Source organism: Cololabis saira, chromosome 3 (assembly GCF_033807715.1).
Source record: "Cololabis saira isolate AMF1-May2022 chromosome 3, fColSai1.1, whole genome shotgun sequence".
Classification (NCBI taxonomy): Eukaryota; Metazoa; Chordata; class Actinopteri; order Beloniformes; family Belonidae; genus Cololabis; species Cololabis saira.
In genome coordinates, this window is record NC_084589.1 from 47,491,107 (window position 1) to 47,507,289 (window position 16,183).

Here is a 16,183-nt window from a genome sequence, read left to right on the forward strand (position 1 = left end):
GACAACATGATAAGGCCCCATCTTCCCCAAGTCCCAAGTAGCCACAAACAAGATTTGGTTTCAATACAAAAGGAAGTGATTTATTTACACAAAAGTAAATGAACATATAACTATCTTGAAAGTAAACTGAGACTGAGCTACTAGGCTTCAGGGTGGACACAGGCCAAAACAACAAACAAAAGGGTCCTGTCTTGGGAATAGGTAACTGACCTGTCAAACAAAAGAAAACAAATGACACAAGGCTTACCTCCCTAACTAAAATAAACAGGAGAAAACGAGGTTAACAAAACTGGCAGCCCACCCTTACTACTCACAAGTAACTAATATCAAAACAGATGGCAAAGTTCTAAGCAAAAGGTGTGGCCGGTTGGGAGAAGAGGAGGATGAGAGTCTGCAGCCCGCTTGCAGCCCTCTGGTGGCCGCCATCTTGTCTCCTTATATCTCAGGTGGTTGTCGGTTTCAGCCAATCACTATCCAGGGCATGGAACCTTCCCACCAATGACCGCACGGCTGTGGCACACACCTATCTGCATATTAAATAAACGCAAGAAAACCACAGGGCAGGCTTTGCACACTTTTCCGTAGGCAGGGCACTTCCTTGGCTCATGCCTGTAACTGCATCTTGTGCAGTTTCCTTGAGTTCTCATCTTTACATTCTGTGCTGTGGTACCACAGTCTTTCTGTTTGTCACGTTGTTTTTGCTTAGTGACTTTATTGACAGGAATTTTAACCTCTTCGTAGACTTTTTAGCTGACTCTGACTCAACTCACTGGCTCTGCAAATGTCTATTGCTTTATTTAGCGTGAGGTCCGGTTCTCTCAGTAGTCGTCCTCTCACTTTGTCATCTGGGATTCCACACACGATTCTATCTGGTATCAGTGAGTCGGTGAGGTGCTCAAACTCGCAGTCTTTCACTTTTTTTTTTAAATCAGTCACATATGCATCAACAGTCTCTGATTTTCCTTGCACTCGAATAAAGAACAGGTGCCTGAAATACATTTTTCCTTGGCTCACAATGTGGCGAAAAAGTTCTTTCAATGTATCATAGTCATCTACGTCTTCATCAAAGTCAAAATTGTTATATACCTTAATTGCTTCGTCCCCGGCCACATGTAGGAACGTGGCTCTTTTCACTGCATCAGACTTTTCGACGATTCCGCTGGTGACAAAAAACAGTTCAAATCTCTGGATCCAGACTCTCCAATTTTCCGCTAGATTTCCTTTTAGACTTAATGAGGTCAGGGTTAGGGTTTTTACTCTGACACCATGTTATATATGATGCGGAAGAAGCCATTTCTAGAACAACAACTTTATTCTTCAACTGTCTCGATACCAACGCAGTAACACAAGAGTACAGTCACAGTGCCGCCTAATGGTCACACAGAGTAATGCACTTGTTTTCAAATATACTACATAGATGAAGGGGAAGACCGAAGGTTCAGGACAAACTTTAAACCTCACAAATACAACCAAACAATCAACACTGGGAAGCACTTTTGACTTGTTAAAATGCTATATTTTTGTCCCTTTTTGTAATTCCAGACCCCCCACAAGAAAATGTTTGTAAGGTGGAGGAGGACGGGGTTTTCAGTGACCAGCACCTGGATAACCTGGAGAGGAGCTGCAGCCCAGACCAGGAGGAACCAGGGCATCCACAGACTACAGAACTGGAGGAAGACTCCAGCGCTCAGGAGATGAAGCACGAGGACGTAGAGGTGGATGTCTCATTGGTCAATGTCGCTGATGTGAAAGTTGAAAATGGTGAACCAGGACCAAACTGTGGCCAGCTGCTGTTGCACACTTCTCCTGAAGCTCAAAACAAAGATGAGGAAGGGACTGAAAGTTTACGCTCAGACTCCAGTAAAATTGCAGGTTCGGAGCCAATGAGACGACACGGTGACCACGAAGATGCTGCTGTCCCGTCAGACAGCAAATCAAATCTGACCAGGACCCACACAGGGAAGAAGGCGTTTTCTTGCAGAACTTGCAGGAAAGAGTTCAGTAAACATAGTTTTTTAATGGATCACATGAAGAGCCACACTGGCGAAAGGCCGTACCTGTGCGACACCTGCAACAAAACCTTTACTAGATCATCACATCTTAAACGCCACATAACCACGCACACGGGCGAGAAGCCCTACATCTGCAAAACATGTGGAAAAAGTTACAGGCTACGTGCCCACCTGGTGGTTCACTCGAGGATCCACACCGGCGAAAGGCCGTACCTGTGCAACACCTGCAGCAAAACCTTTACTACATCATCAAATCTTAAAAGCCACATAACCACGCACACGGGCGAGAAGCCCTACATCTGCAAAACATGTGGAAAGAGTTACACGCAACGTTCCACCCTGGTGATTCACTCGAGGACCCACACCGGTGAAAAGCCGTACCTGTGCAACACCTGTGGAAAAACCTTTACTGAATCATCAACTCTTAAACAGCACATAACCACGCACACGGGCGAGAAGCCATATTTGTGCAAGACGTGCAACAAAGGTTTTAGCCGCAGAATTGATTTGCTGAGTCACATGAAAAATCACCCAGAGGAGGAGAAGTCTGTTGACTCGTGACATATGAAGTTCATGTTGTCGTCCTCCGGGGGCAGCTGTCCACTCCTGTCTGACCCACAGAAGAAGAACCCGCAGAAGTCCAACCACCACCTCCTGTGGCTGATGAGCCTAATCCCCTCCCCACAAGGGTTGCAGGTTCAACCCGGATTTATGAGGGAACGATGTGGTCGTGTACTTTTTTTTTTTTTTAAGTTCTGCATTGAGTTTGTTTGAATCTCTGTTCCTTCTTAAAATTGTATTATTTGTTGCTGTTGGTAACTTACCATCTCCACGGTGCAAATAAAGAGCTGTTAGTATGTGCTGATTTTTCTTTAAACGTGACAGTTTATTTAATTCATCTACAAAGCCTCTCTCACGCGTCCTTTTTCCCATCTGTTTCTTCTTCACTCACATTCTCTTTGTAAAGTTAATCTGCAGCTCCATGTTGTTAAACTCTCTCCATCTACTTCGTTCAGAGGTTAGTCCAAGTTTGATATTTTTACGTGTTGAGTTTTTACAACGTTCCTTTGAAAAACATGAAGAAACTTCAGAGAAACCAGGACAAAAGAAGAAACACAACCATCAACACGTCAGAAACAGAACAGCCAACCATCTGTCACCATTTTATAAACTTTGATGTCTGCAGCATTAAACAAAAAACCTTGAAGATTTCAGAAGTCAGTGCAGTCAGATACGATTTGCTTTTATTTCCCTTTTAAAATGTTTTTATTGATTTAGAAAACAAGAACATTTGGTTTAAAGATGAATGAGGAAATGAGTGTGATGTGGGATACACATCACGATACTTGAGTCACGATACAATACAATATTGCAGTATTCAAATTTTGCGATATTGTGATGTTATACATAGTTCGCTGAAAACTGTAAAAGGCTTTAAGCATTTTAAATCTGAGCTGCGCATACATCAGATTATCGTGATAATTCATGGGACAAACTAAGTAACTATATAAGCTAAAGTTACAACATATTTGTGTACGTTTTTCATATTTAAATAATATGAAATTAACTATTATTGAATCACATGTATAAAATCAAGTTGTACTAGATTTACAACTCGTCTGACACATGGTTTATTCTAAAGCTGATGTTGAGATCCGTCTTGAAGCTGCAGATCTGCAGGTTGGAGAGCAGAGGGGTATTCCAGGAAGCGGGTTTAGTGAAAAGTCTGAGTTTGTTAAGCCTGAGATGAGGGAAATCCGGAGTTTTCAGTTCCAGAAAGCGATTTAACTCAAACTCTGAGTCAGTTACTACGGCAACTGAGCCTTTGAACCTAACCTGCTCGCTAGCAGGTTTACTTCAATAAAGCCTGAGTTTCTCTCTGTCTCCTCCCTCAGTGGCGTCAATTCAGCCAATGGGCCTTTACAATACACATCCGTTTTCTGCACCACGGACAGCAAGCGGCAGAGTTAGAGAGCAGAAAAAGCGTTGGGAAAGATAATACCTAGTGAAATCCATCATGTTGTTCTGATATGCATTTGTAGTTATTTTATATGTATTAAGTAATAGAATAAATCAATACAAATAGACACAGAGTAATTCCATAAATGTATAAAAAAAATTAAAAAAGCATTTACATTTCCCCCTGAAGCCGAGGTGTGGCGGCTGCCCCTGATCTAAATGACAATAACATTTCCTTCAATACCATTCCACCACTGGTTTCATCTGTAATATTATAAGACAGTGTGCTTAAATGTTAAATGAATACTGCATTTAAACTTACACATTGACTGCAGCAACTTTCCCCCACACCATTTCTATCCTCGTGTTTCGTGTTTTTTTTCTGAAATCTGCTCTCATACTCACCATACGCACGTATTAACACTTCTAGCTCCAGTGGTGTGAAGTATGTGGATCTTCAGATGCAAACTAATGTTTCCTCAAAGGGATTTTGTAAATTGAAATGTTAAATAAAGTAAAAAAAAAAAAAAAAGAAAGCGTATGTGGATCTTTTTTGTCGCCGGTTGCCATGGTGAATCCTTGTATCAGGGCTCTACTGATGATGGCTTTTTAACTCGAGTTTAACAAACTCAGAGTTGATTGAACTAACTCATATCCGCTGTTCTGGAACCGAAAACTCTGAGTTTCCTTTCTCAGGATAAGTCAACTCGGAGTTCAGGTTTAAACTCGGACTTTGTTGAACCTGCTTCCTGGAATACCCCTCAGGTGTTGGAAGGTGAAGTGAAGCCGAAGCCATCGCTTCATCCACTGATCTGTTGGCACGGTAGGAAAACTGATAGGAATCCACTGTGTCAGGAACCATGGAGTTGATGTGGGTTAAAAAAAGATGATCTGCTCTGTTGGTCTCTGGAGAAGGTTTCATGAAAATGTCTCTCCACATTTCTAGTCCATGAAAGAAGGCAGATTTTATGTCCATCAAATGCAGTGTCCATTGTTTTTGATAACTTCCTGCCACAAGGAGCCTCAGAGACTGAAGCACAGGTTGGAGATTCCTTCTGTAGCAGAAACTTGCACTTCCTCCAAACCTTGTGCAACAAGCCTGGCTTTTGGTACCAGTCCATTTTCCATCTCTTTCAAAGTGCAAACTCAACGAGTGGAGATGCACTTTTGTAATAATAATTACAACAATAATAAAAATAATCATATGATAATGGAGGGAGGACTTTGCTGTTTCAGAGCCGAGACCACTTGCCTTCATGGAGAGGGACATTAATTCCTATTGAACGATGTCAGTAGGAAAAGTTCAAGACAGACTAATTATCCACAATATTTAACCAATAACGATGAAGTCATTAATGATATGAATGAGGTGGTTAATAATTTTAACAGGTATTTTGTGAGTGTTGGACCAAAGCTGGCAGAAAAATGTGTGATCCTGGATCAGCTGATGGATGGAAGGAAACATTAATAAGTAGAAATCCAGATTCAATGTTTCTCACAGCTGTGGAGGAGAGAGAAATCATAGATATTGTAAGTAAATGTAAAAACAAGGTGTCAACTGACTGTGGTGATATGACAATAGTCAAAAAGGTTATTGATGGATTGTTAACTGACATACAGCTGTAATCAGTCGCTCAGAACTGGGACATTTACAAAAAAAAAAATTTAAACTGCAAAAGTCATCCCACTGTACAGAACTGGAGACAGACACCAATTCACTAATTACAGGCCTGATTCTTTACTCCCAACATTTTCTAAGATCTTAGAAAAAGTATTTATTTACAGTTTGGACAAATTAATGCCAATCAAAAGGCCACGCCCCTAATTACGCATTAAACTTCTTGCTTTATATAATTCCAACCTGCCACAATACGAGGAAAAAGAGGCTTCAAACCCCTGCAGAAAACCTGTGGGTGATTCCTGCATGAATGAACCGTCATTCTGAGTTTGGGGGTTAGTTTGGGATCTTTATTCCCTCTAGTGGTTAAATGTTGGAAACTGCAGCTTTAAATGAGTCTTGTATATCTATATATTTCACACCAAAATCAGTTTGATAGTTTGATCAGTTTGATATTTAGATGTTTTAATGTCTCAAATACTTACCATGTGTATTATTTTGAGGCCCATTGCAATAAAAGTTTCTTAACAACATAAATGTTTTATAACAAATAATAAAGAACACATGAATTAAAAAATATTTTTATTTTATATATTGATATTAACAATCAGAAGCTTATCATATAAATTGCGTCAGCTCTCATTGTGTCGGAAAAAATAAAACTCTTTCTAAACCTTCTTGCTTGTGTTGTTTTCTCAGATGTAAATCACTTTGGATAAAAGCGTCTGCTAAATGATAGAAGTCGTAGTAAACCAGTGATGAAAAGAATGTTGTATGTATTTTGTTCTAATTACTTTCGTTGGTAAATGAAATACTTACTGTAACTGCGAGAAGGAACTATGTCATTTGTTCAGACTCCACTGCAGCCCTTCAGAGTTTGACTTCAAATAAAACAACAAGAGAAGATCTAGTGTTGGAAATATTAATGGTATTGTGGAGGTTATACAGAACTGGAATTACTGTGCAGTTTTGTTGGGTTCCTGCCCACATGGGTGTTGATGGCAATGAGAAAGCAGACAATATTGCTAAAAGAGCATTGAAATTGAGTAGTGAGGTAATTATGGAAATTCCTTTTGGTAAAGGTGAAGCAAAATCATGAATTAGAAAGGCAGTGAGGGATTCATGGCAGAAGGTGTGGGACAACGGTGTAAAAGGGAGACATTTTTATAACATACAGAAGTCAATTAACGTGAAGGTTTTCAAAGGAAAGTGTAGGAGAGAGGAAGTCATCATTTCTAGATTAAGATTAGGTCATACTAGTTTAAAATCAACTCTGTATTTAATGTCAAAGTCCGTGTGTGATAAATGTGATGAGTGTGATGTCACAGAGAATGTAGAGCATGTGATTCTTAAATGTGGCAAGTATGAGGTAGAAAGGAACGCTTTAAGAGACAGGATGTACAAGCTGGGACGGGAATGGAGTTTAGTAGGTTATTAGGGAGGAGTGAGGTGATGAGGGATTGTTAAAAGGAAATCCTTGTCTTTCTTAAAGATGCAGGGACAGATAATAAGATTTAAATGTGATTATCTTATTTTATTTAGGTATTTCCTTTCCCCCCCTTTAAGTTAGACTGTAACCTGGTGTAATATTTAATGATCCTGATGTTACACACTCCGGTACAGCAGGTGGCGGTAGAACCTAATAACGTTGGTTGTGATCCGCCATTAATCCTAGAGAAGAAGAAGGAGAGGACGGTTCTGTTGTTTCCTTTCTTTTTCCTCTTCAACAATGTCTAAGGTGAATCATCTGAGAGAGTTTATCGGTCAGCGACTAACAGCAGCTGCTGTAGAAATATTGTCAGTGTTTGAAAAAAGCATCTTGGAGTATGAAGAAGAGCTCGACCGTCAGCGCAGACTGTTGGACCTCGCCTGGAAACCTGAAATCAGACTCCACAGAGTCGGTACGTAACCCTGGAAAGTTGAATGAATGAACACATGAGTATGACTCCTACAAGATCCCTTTGTTTCCAGTTAAAAGCCGTGGTGATGAAGCAAACCAACTAAATGGGAAACTCCCCAGCTCAAGCAGCTGCTGATGTGGGATTCGGAAACATCCCGAACTAACTTGTTGTTCTGTTTACTTGGTGCTGCCTTTCATGCTCCATTCACACTCTGGACCAGACTCATATTTCACACTTTATGAATTAATGAATGAATTCATGAATTAATTAATTCTTATTTGGAACATGTATATAAAAAATAAAAAATAAACAGTTAAATCTTCATATTCATAAATATACACTATATAGCTACATAAATATCCCTATAAATATATATATTTTTTTCATTTCATTTATTCCATTCATGGTATATATTCTTAATAATGTTGTACAAAATTCCATGAAGTACACATTATCACCATGAAAGAAAAGGAGCAGGAAGAAGAAAACTTAATATATGCTACATACCTAATAAATATATAACATATATTACATAATTATAACTATCCCTCTCAACATATAAATATCCACATAAATATCTAAACATATCTTAAGTAAGTATAATATACAATTTTTCCCTATTTTATTTGTTTCTCACACTCGTTACCCCATTTCCTCTTCCATATACCTGTTTATAAATCATTTTTTGTATCTCTTTTTAAACAGATTTATGTTAGTACCTTTTCATTTCCAGCTCCAAACTGTTCCACAGAGTCTCCACAGTTCCATATGCACATGCTGCACATTGTTGTTCCTACTTTATGTTTTCTAAAATGTAGTTCTCCCCTTAGATTATAGCCCCTTTCTCTCTCAGTGAACATTCCTCTGATATTTTTTGGTAGTAGATTATTCCTTGCTTTGAACATTATTTGCGCTGTTTTGTATTTAACCAGATCCATACATTTCTTAACCAGATCCAGACATTTCTTTGGAAGGAATCGTTTATTTAGTAGAAAAGATGCAGATCACAGTGGCTCCGTGTAAGATGTGAGATGACACTGGCAAAAAACCAGATCGTTGGAGGATGTTCATATAGGAGTTCATATGCAGGACTTGTAGTTAGATTCTTATTTTTTTATTTATTTTTTTTTAAAACTTTATTTCACAAAAACCTGAAGTTTACAAATTATAAGAGTTTACAAGAAAACATTAAAATGAGCACAGATATTAATGGTTTTGATCGCCTTTTGATTAAGAGAAAATTGAATGGAGTCGATGTTTGAGCTCATTGTAATAAGCAACAAAAGAGGGTTTTCTATTTGTAAACTTACATTTGTGAATGTGAAATTTTGCCAACAGTATGACGAGGTTAATAATGAATGTTTCATTGGGTTTTGCCTTAATCCTGTCAAAGTCAAAGAGTCCAAACAGCACATCCCTCCAAAACAACTTAAATTCTTCAATATTGTTAACAATACAATTACATATATCAATCCAGAGGTTTTGGACAATGGGGCAGAGCCAAAATAAATGAGTAATTGTTTCAATATTTACAGAACAGAAAGCACATTTCACATCAATGTCTATTTTAAACCTTTTAATAATGTGATCATTAAAAGGATAAAATCAGTTGAGGCTGGTCCATAGAGTCAGGGGAGGCTGGTCCTCCTCTATTTTTGAGAGGCAAGAGTGAGATTAAAATATTAAATAAAACAGTAACTGGTTGAAATAAACCATTACCAAATCTCAGTATCATTTATTAAATATTTTTTTCTCTTGTCTTTGGAAGAAAATCCATTTAAAAATGGTTCAACAGTGACACCTGCAGGCCACAGCAGGCAAGAGGTGAAAGAGCAGTCTGTGTGAGGAGAAGGGGGGTCTAAGGGAGGCTGGGGGGCTTCTGTCCTCCGGGGGAGGGTTCTCCTTCTATGGAAGCCCATAGGGGACATTATTCAAATGCAAATGTAATTACAAAATAGCATTATAATTTTCCACATATGCATGAGTTATTTGGGACAAAAATTAAATTAAAATGCAATAATTAAATTTTCATTTTCATTTTTCACATACTTGTATGGGCATTCTATGACAATATTAAAATGAAAATGGAAAAGCTGTTTCACATTTCATTTTGAAAGATTTAACCTGATTTACAGAGGACAATATTCAAATGCAATAAGAGAAACAGCGCCCCCAGGCTAATGCATTTACATTTAAATGTCACCAAGCTCTTTTCTGGACAAAATTTAAATTAAAATGCAATTTTCTAACAACTTGCAAATTAAAATGAAAACGGCATTTCACATTTCATTTTCAAAGACTGAAACTGCTGCACAAAGGACAATATTCAAATGCAATAAGAGAAACAGCGCCCCCAGGCTATTGCATTTACATTTAAATGTCACCAAGCTCTTTGTTGGACAAAATTCAAATTAAAATGCAATTTTCTAACAACCTGAATGTTCAAATGACAAGGGCATTTCACATTTAATTTACAAAGACTGAAACTGCTGAACAAAGGACTATTTTCAAATGCAACAGGAGAAACAGCGCCCCCCAGTCTATTCCATTTCACATTTACATATTACAACGCACTTTTAGGGACAATATTCAATTTGAAAATGCAATCCGTAACTTTTCCTTTGCCCTGAGCTCGGACTCACAGGCTCACGCCAGGCTACAGAAGCAATACAGCCTTCACCACACTAGTCGGCGCGTAGCTCTCAGTCAGTACGTTTATTTATTTATATATATATATATATATATATATATATATACATACACACATACATCTCCAGTACTCGAGTTGTAAATAAAGAAATCAGGGGGGATGGTGGATTTTATCATATGGGGACAGATAATTTGTGCTGATTACAAATAATATAATATATTACAAATAATAGCAGTGACCAAAACACCTGCAGAAATACTGCAGGAATGACATAGCAGCAGTTAAATGCAGCCTTCTGTAAGCTTTAAATATCCACTGGGCTTACATCAAATACATCAAAACACAACAATAAAAAACAGTTTTCTGAACTTATCAATATGACTCTGTCCTTCACAGGATAAGTAAATTGCATCACTGCAAAAACTCACAATCTTAACAAGAATATTTGTCTTATTTCTAGTTAAAATGTCTCATTTTAGTAAAAAAATCTCATTACACTTAAAACAAGACTCATCACTGGAATAAACAACAATTTTCACCTGTTTCAAGTAGATTTTCACTTAAAATAAGTAGAAAAATCTGCATATGGAACAAGATTTTATAGCTTGTAATGAGAAGATAAATCTTGTCCCATTGGCAGATTTTTCCTACTTATTTCAAGTGAAAATTTACTTGAAACAGGTGACAATTGTCAAATAAGTTATTTTTCTGGTGTTATTTTTCTCGTGATGACTCTAAATGTTGAAATAGCAGTAAAACCACATTCATTGATGAAATGACATTCCATCATTTCTTTGAGGGTGTTGCTCCTGCTATTAATAAGATCAGCCAAGGAGCAGACCGCATCATCTGAGCCAAACCCGATTTCTTTATTCGCTTTAATTAAAGATGGTTTCTTTGGAAGTGGAGGCTTACTTGGTGTTACAGGCAGGGGTGGGAATTCACCGTCGAAGTTTGTTTGCCGGTTTCAGTCCATCCCGCTGCTGTAACCGTGGCCGCTAGCTGGGAAGCTAGTGTTAGCCTCGTTGTCGGGTCCGTTAGCATTGGATCGTTTTAGTCCGGTCTTTTTGGACATTTTAAATGTATTTGTTCAGTCTTCTGACAGAAGTATGTGTTAACTTTCTCAAAGGTACTATGCCAGCCGTGTTTTCACAGATTGACAGTTAAAATGTGCTTCAAAACAGGTTTGGTGCCGAGAGCTCGATAAGTTGTGACTACTCACTCTGCCATCTTGCCCAACCCTTCCAGTTAGATCGTTATATATGACGCGGAAGAAGCCAATTCTAGAACAACAACTTTATTCTTCAACTGTCTCGATACCAACGCAGTAACACAAGAGTACAGTCACAGTGCCGCCTTGTTTTCAAATATACTACATAGATGAAGGGGAAGACCGAAGGTTCAGGACAAAGTTTAAATCTCACAAATACAACCAAACAATCAACAATGGGAAGCACTTTTGACTTGTTAAAATCCAATCGTTTTGTCCCTTTTTGTAATTCCAGAACTCCCACAAGAAAATGTTTGTAAGGTGGAGGAGGACGGGGTTTTCAGTGACCAGCACCTGGATAACCTGGAGAGGAGCTGCAGCCCGGACCAGGAGGAACCAGGGCATCCACAGACTACAGAACTGGAGGATGACTCCAGCGGTCAGGAGATGAAGCACGAGGACGTAGAGGTGGATGTCTCATTGGTCAATGTCGCTGATGTGAAAGTTGAAAATGGTGAACCAGGACCAAACTGTGGCCAGCTGCTGTTGCACACTTCTCCTGAAGCTCAAAACAAAGATGAGGAAGGGACTGAAAGTTTACGCTCAGACTCCAGTAAAACTGCAGATCCGGAGCCAATAAGACGACACAGTGACCACGAATATGCTGCTGTCCCGTCAGACGGCAACTGTAAATCAAAGCTGACCAGGACCCACACGGGGAAGGCGTTTTCTTGCAGAACTTGCGGGAAAGAGTTCAGTAAAAGTTGTATTTTTATGGATCACATGAAGATCCACACTGGTGAAAGGCCGTACCTGTGCACCACCTGTGACAAAACCTTTACTTATTTATCAGATTTTAAACGCCACATAACCATGCACACGGGCGAGAAGCCCTACATCTGCAAAACATGTGGAAAAAGTTACAGGCGATGTTCCCACCTGGTAGTTCACTCGAGGAGCCACACGGGCGAGAAGCCCTACATCTGCAAAACATGTGGAAAAAGTTACACAGAACGTTCCAACCTGGTGATTCACTTGAGGACCCACACCGGCGAAAGGCCGTACCTGTGCAACACCTGTGGAAAAACTTTTAGTATATCATCATCTCTTAAACGGCACATAACCATGCACACGGGGCGAGAAGCCGTATTTGTGCAAGACGTGCAACAAAGGTTTTAGCCGCAGAATTGATTTGCTGAGTCACATGAAAAATCACCCGGAGGAGAAGTCTTGTGACTCGTGACAAATGAAGCTCATGTTGTTGTCCTCCGGGGGCAGCTGTCCACTCCTGTCTGACCCACAGAAGAAGAACCCGCAGAAGTCCAACCACCACCTCCTGTGGCTGATGAGCCTAATCCCCTCCCCACAAGGGTTGCAGGTTCAACCCGGATTTATGCTTCTCCATCAACTTGACGCAGAGGGAACGATGTGGTCGTGTACTTTTTTTTTTTTTTTAAGTTCTGCATTGAGTTTGTTTGAATCCCTGTTCCTTCTTAAAATCGTATTATTTGTTGCTTTTGGTAACTTGTCGTCTCCACGGTGCAAATAAAGAGCTGTTAGTATGTGCTGAAGTTTCTTTAAACGTGACAGTTTATTTCGTTCATCTACAAAGCCTCTCTCACACTTCCTTTTTCCCGTCTGTTTCTTCTTCACTAACATTCTCTTTGTAAAGTTAATCTGCAGCTCCATGTTGTTAAACTCTCTCCATCTACTCCGTTCTGAGGTTAGTCCAAGTTTGATATATTTACATGTTCAGTTTTCACAACGTTCCTCTGAAAAACACGAAGAAACTTCAGAGAAACTAGGACAAAAGAAGAAACGCAACCATCAACACGTCAGAAACAGAACAGCCAACCATCTGTCACCATTTTATAAACTTTAATGTCTGCAGCATTAAACAAAAAACCTTGAAGATTTCAGAAGTCAGTGCAGTCAGATACGATTTGCTTTTATTTCCCCTTTAAAATGTTTTTATTGATTTAGAAAACAAGAACATTTGGTTTAAAGATGAATGAGGAAATGAGTGTGATGTGGGAAACACATCACGATACTTGAGTCAAGATACAATACGATATTGCGGTATCCAAATTTTGCAATATATTGCGATGTTATACATAGTTCGCTGAAACCTGTAAAAGGCTTTATGCATTTTAAAATCTGAGCTGTACGTACATCAGATTATCGTGTAATTCATGGGACAAACTAAGTCAAAACAATGCAATTCAAATGATCCATGCTGTTATTATATAAGTTAAAGTTACAACATATTTGTGTACGTTTTTCACATTATTTACATAATATGAAATTAACAATATTATTTAATCACATGTATAAAATCAAGTTGTACTAGATTTACAACTCGTCTGACACATGATTTATTCTAAAGCTGATGTTGAGATCCGTGTTGAAGCTGCAGATCTGCAGGTTGGAGAGCAGGAAGAAGAGGGAGGATCATCGGGATCAGATTCCAGGAAGAGGACAGACTTTGGATTTAACCCTTTTATATCAGACATCCGTTTAGGAGTAAATGTCTTTTTACCTCAACTCATATGTAGTCAGAAATAATCATGAAAATGTAATTAAGTTTTCATTTTAGATGGATGAATCATTTTATTGTTTATAATTCTGGAATATTACACTCTCCATATGTAGAAATCTATCGTAATAATAATAATAAAAACACAAATAAAAAAAGACTTTAGTGCATCAACAAGTTGCCAGTGACGCAGATTATTGGTACAGTGTGATCAGTACAACCAGCATTTAGCTCAGAAAACAATGTGGAAAGAGAAACGTCATCAAATGAAGTTGAAAAGTGGAGATGCACTTTTGTCCTTTATCCTCAACTTCCTCAATCACGTCATTTTGATCCAGTTTGTTATTTCACTGGTCTTGGCTTCATCAAATGACACATCCAGGGACAGAAGCCGTGCATAGATGTTCATCCTGTCCAGGTGTTGGAAGGTGAAGTGAAGCCGAAGCCATCGCTTCATCCACTGATCTGTTGGCACGGTAGGAAAACTGATAGGAATCCACTGTGTCAGGAACCATGGAGTTGATGTGGGTTAAAAAAAGATGATCTGCTCTGTTGGTCTCTGGAGAAGGTTTAATGAAAATGTCTCTCCACGTTTCTAGTCCATGAAAGAAGGCAGATTTTATGTCCATCGAATGCAGTGTCCATTGTTTTTGATAACTTCCTGCCACAAGGAGCCTCAGAGACTGAAGCACAGGTTGGAGATTCCTTCTGTAGCAGAAACTTGCACTTCCTCAAAACCTTGTGCAACAAGCCTGGCTTTTGGTACCAGTCCATTTTCCATCTCTTTCAAAGTGCAAACTCAACGAGTGGAGATGCACTTTTGTAAAAATAATAATAATAATATGATAATGGAGGGAGGACTTTGCTGTTTCAGGGCTGAGACCACTTGCCTTCATGGAGAGGGACATGAATTCCTTCATGAATAAGGACTAAAAATAACGTAAAAGTTCAAGACAGACTAATTATCCACAATATTTAACCAATAACAATGAAGTCATTAATGATATGAATGAGGTGGTTAATCATTTTAACAGGTATTTTGTGAGTGTTGGACCAAAGCTGGCAGAAAAATGTGTGATCCTGGATCAGCTGATGGATGGAAGGAAACATGAATAAGTAGAAATCCAGATTCAATGTTTCTCACAGCTGTGGAGGAGAGAGAAATCATAGATATTGTAAGTAAATGTAAAAACAAGGTGTCAACTGACTGTGGTGATATGACAATAGTCAAAAAGGTTATTGATGGATTGTTAACTGACATACAGCTGTAATCAGTCGCTCAGAACTGGGACATTTCCAAAAAAAAATGAAAACTGCAAAAGTCATCCCACTGTACAGGGGCCTCATTTATAAAACTCGCTTGCGCACAAAACAGGGCTTGAAAGATGCGCAAGCAACCTTCTACGCAAAGGCTGGAATTTAAAAATAAAAAACTAACTGAAAAATGTGCGTATCTCTACGCCAACCCTGACCCTCCCGTAGGAACAGTCTTAAGATATGGGGAACTTGCGACGCAGGCGGTGAGGTGGTGAAATTAAGCCAGATTCATGTCATATTCTTAATGTCATCACATAGCAGACTTACCGGTATAATATAATAGTGCTGATCGTAGAGGCTCTGTGTGTGAAGCTCAGCGTCAGTCAGGAGTATCCCATTCAAGAAAGTGATTACACATAATACATTCCTATTCAGTGGTGTGATAGCAGAACCGGGTGCATATTTAATATTTAAATATTTATTAAGACCTGGATTTATGGATTTTACTGGCTCATTCTCACAGTTTTTTAGCCAACTAAACTCATCATTTATGTTAACATTTACTTTTTACTTTATTTACTTTTTAAAATCCTGCTTTTCTGCTATGTGATGATGTTTTAATGTCTCTGTAAAGCACTTTGAATCCCCTCTTTGTTGAATTCTGCTTTACAAATAAACCTGCCTCTAACTGAGTATTTTCGCCAGTTTGAGTTACATTATTATTTCTTCCAGATGTTTCATTATTGATGTGAGTGTCGGACCTTCAGCTTTGATCCAGATGATAATTTCACTCCTGGATCGAACAACTGAAACTCTAGTAGGATAACATCCTGTTTGACTTCTTCACGGAGTTTACATGTGTTAATAACTGATAATAAGAATGAAAATTTTAATAGCAGTTTAAATGTGCTACTTTATATGTAAGAACAACACAAAAAAAGTTAATTTTTTGTTAACCAGGTCAACAATGACCTCAGAAACAACACACATCTTTTGAGTGGAAGTGCAAGAAAGAATAGACAAAACTGTATGTCCACTCT